Below are 3,722 nucleotides of genomic sequence, written 5' to 3'. Positions count from 1 at the left end.
TAGTTAAAGCTAAGCAAGGCCAGAGCCTCGTATAATGTATGTGTTCTCATTACAACTTTGAACTTCGACGAACTAAACCATTACTTGAGTTGTTCGGAGCAATCATGAACAGTCATCTCACCTCGATCCGTTCTCTTAAAAACTTTTCAGCTTTCCGCTCAAGTTCCACTCTTTTTGCATACTGGGCATAAATGATTTGTGTTATGAAAGTTAAGGGTTTTTGTACAAGATTCGATAATGCATGGATAACCACATTAAATCATCAAATTTTGCATGCAGAGTCGTCTTGCTGTCGAGAACCTCGCGTCGATTAATAGCATCCATTTTGGTAAGTTGCTCACTGTTACTCGTTTCTTAATAACACGAACAAGTAATTTATGCGTGATAAACCAGTTTGCGTTTGTTTTTTCTTTACTCAGTTTGGATCAAGTTAGTGACTATATCAGAATTCCTGATATGTTTTTTATTCGAAAGTGATCATGATCACCGTCATTCATGATCAGTTTCGAGTGACGCACCCAGATGATCCACCAGCATAATTTATCCCTTAGTTTTTTGTTCAGCCGGATTCATTATTCGTGCTCAAAAGGTTTTAAAGAGGAACATTGCAAAGTATTTGGTAATATTAGCTTCCTGGGTGTAATCAGATATTTGTCTGTCGCTGCAAGGTAATAAGTAACAATTAGCTGGAGGGGTCACGGTGATAAATTACTTGTTTCTTGTGTGATCGAGCTATATACTGCCCTCCATTCCTTCCGTACACATCAAGAAACTAAGTAAATGATGTATTTTGAATTGTTCCTGAAGGGAGAAAGTTTTAGTTTTTGAATCCGCCTAGATTCAACATCGAGGCTGTCTCAAAGCAAATGAAGATTAAGAATGCATTCTATCAGTTTTAGCCATAACAAACACTTAATTTAATATCTACTCGCTAGCTTCAAAGTTTTAGTTAAAGCTAAGCAAGGCCAGAGCCTCGTATAATGTATGTGTTCTCATTACAACTTTGAACTTCGACGAACTAAACCATTACTTGAGTTGTTCGGAGCAAGGGAACAGTAATAACACCTCGATCCATGTTCCACTTGAAGTGCCTCACTGTATGATCAGTTCCAGAGTTTGCTCGCGTATGAAATCACTTCTTCTCCTTGCTGCTCCATTTGTTAGTTCTCTTGGGAACTTGCCAGCTTTGCACTCCAGTTCTACCCTTTTTTCGCATACTAGGAATAAGTGATTCTTGTTTTGAAAGTTAAATGTTTTTCTAGAAGATTCGATAATGCATGGATAACCACATTAAGTCATCAAATTTTGCGGAGTCAATTCTTGTCGTCGAGGACCTCGCATTGATTAGCATCCATTTTGGTAAGTTGCTCACTGTTACTCGTTTCTTAATACCACGAACAAGTAATTTATGTGTGATAAACCAGTTCTCATGATTTTTGCGTTACTTGTTGTTGTTTTCTCTTTACTCAGTTTGGATCAAGTTAGTGACTATGTCAGAATTCCTTATAAGTTTATTTTCTGAAGTGATCACCGTCAGTCATGATCAGTTGCGAATGACGCACCCAAATTTTGCACCACTATTTTTTATCCCTTATTTCTTTTTTTCAGCCAAGTTCATTATTCCTGCTCAAAAGGTTTTAAAGAGGAACATTGCAAGGTATTTAGTAATAGTTATTAGCTTGCTGGGTGTAATAAGTTATTTTTCTGTCGTTTTGAGGTAATAAGGAACATTAGTTTAAGGGGTGCAATAAATTATTTCTTTCTTGTGTGATCGAACCGTATATTGCCCTCCATTCTTTCCTTACACATTGAGAAAGTAAGTAAATGATGTATCTTGAATTGTTCCTGAAGAGAGAAGGTACGGTTTTTGCATCCGCTTAGATTCAAAATTGAGGGTGTCACAAAGCAAATGACGATTTTGCATGCATTCAATTAGTTTTAACCCATAACAAACCGTTTAATAATGTCTACTCGCCTTGAAGTCTTATTTAAAGCTAAGCAAGATCAGAGCCTGGTATAATGTATGCATTCACATCACAACTTTAAACCTCACCGAAGGAAACCATTACTTGAATTGTTCGGAGCATTGCAACAGTCATCTCAACTCGATCCATGTTCAACTTAAACTGCCTCACTGCATGATCAATTCCGCAGTTTGCTCGAGTATGAAACGACTTATTCTCCTTACTGATCCATTTGTTAGCTCTCTTGAAAACTTTAAATTTCAGCTTTCCGCTCCAGCTCTATCTTTCTCTCTCATACTAGAAATAAGTGATTTCTTACCAGATTCCATGATGCCTGGTTAACTTATTAAATCATCAAATTTTGCAGAGTCATTTCTTGTCGTCGAGGACCTCGCATCGATTAGCATCCGTGTTGGTAAGTTATAACACGAACGAGTAATTTATGTGTGATAAACGAGTTCTGATGATTTTTGCGTTACTTTTTTTTGTTTTCTCTTTACTCAGTTCGGATCAAGTTAGTGACTATGTCGGAATTCCTTATAAGTTTACTTTGCTGAAGTGATCACCGTCACTCATGATCAGTTGCGAATGACGCACCCAAATTTTGCATCACTATTATTTATCCCTTATTTCTTTTTTTCAGCCAAGTTCATTATTCCTGCTCAAAAGGTTATAAAGAGGAACATTGCAAGGTAATTAGTAATAGTTATTAGCTTGCTGGGTGTAATAAGTTATTTTTTTTTGTCGTTTTGAGGTAGTAAGGAACATTAGCTTAAGAGGTGTAATAAATTATTTCTTTCTTGTGTGATCGAACTATATATTGCCCTGCATTCTTTCCTTGCACATCGAGAAAGTAAGTAAATGATGTATATTGTTCCTGAAAGGAAAAGGTTTTAGTTTTTGAATCCGCTTAGGTACAAAATTGTGGGAGTCACTAAGGGAATGACGATTAATGGATTCAATGAATTTTAGCCATAACATACCCTTAATGTCTACTCGCTTTAAAGCCCGGTCGGGGGTAGTCCCATATATGGGCTATATTGAAGGTAAATATTTTGAGCAAGAGCCAGTACAACGTAGATTTGATTTTAGTGGCGTACTATATTTCGGCTGGGGAAACCAGCCTTCTTCGGGTACAATGAGAGTTCACATTGGATTGCTTTTATATTCCTATATATAGTAAGTGGATGTTGACGTAGTACTGGAAAAATGTGATAAAATATGGTAGTTAGTACAAGTTTGAATTCAAATACTAAGAGTAACCGAAAAATAACATAATAATAATAATAATAAATAATAATAATAATAATAATAATAATAATAATAACGCCTATAACCCGGACACGGGTATGTCCACAGTTTAAGTTCTCTTTTCCTATCTGCGTCCAGCCCTTTACTTCTCATACCCCCGAATCCTCTTCGAAATGTATGCGTCGCACACTACCTTTTTGAGTCTCTTCCATTCGGCTCTGTTGCTCACCGTCGAAGACCACTGATCCAAGACACGGCCGCACCTCAGAGCTCTTTTACAGGTGTCCTTGAAACGGAGCTTAGGCCGGCCTACTGGTCGAGAGCCGTGGGCCAACTCACAGTACAGGAGCTCTTTTACCGGCACGTCTTCTTCCATTCAACAAACATGTCCCAACCAGCGCAGTCGAGTCCGCACTAACTTCACCTCCATATCCTAAACGTCCGCGCGCCGCGGCATCTCTTCATTGCTGATGTAGTCGTCCCATTTGATGTTTAAAAGCAGACGTA

The 3,722-nt window shown here is 37.9% G+C and overlaps 1 long non-coding RNA gene across 2 annotated transcripts; it reads left to right on the top strand.

Annotated features, from left to right (window-relative positions):
* The first annotated feature begins 947 nt into the window (after positions 1 to 947).
* Positions 948 to 2,577, top strand: LOC138051534 (uncharacterized). 2 transcript variants are annotated; one of them, XR_011132841.1, is made up of 4 exons: positions 948 to 1,359; positions 1,609 to 1,657; positions 2,332 to 2,379; positions 2,524 to 2,577. It is a non-coding gene; the product is annotated as an uncharacterized lncRNA (long non-coding RNA). The 2 variants fall into 2 exon arrangements; XR_011132840.1 differs by having other exon boundaries at positions 948 to 1,657.
* The last annotated feature ends 1,145 nt before the right edge of the window (positions 2,578 to 3,722 follow it).

The sequence above is a fragment of the Montipora capricornis genome, chromosome 6 (genome assembly GCF_036669925.1).
Source record: "Montipora capricornis isolate CH-2021 chromosome 6, ASM3666992v2, whole genome shotgun sequence".
Lineage (NCBI taxonomy): Eukaryota > Metazoa > Cnidaria > Anthozoa > Scleractinia > Acroporidae > Montipora > Montipora capricornis.
This window is presented reverse-complemented; position numbering and strand designations above follow the sequence as displayed.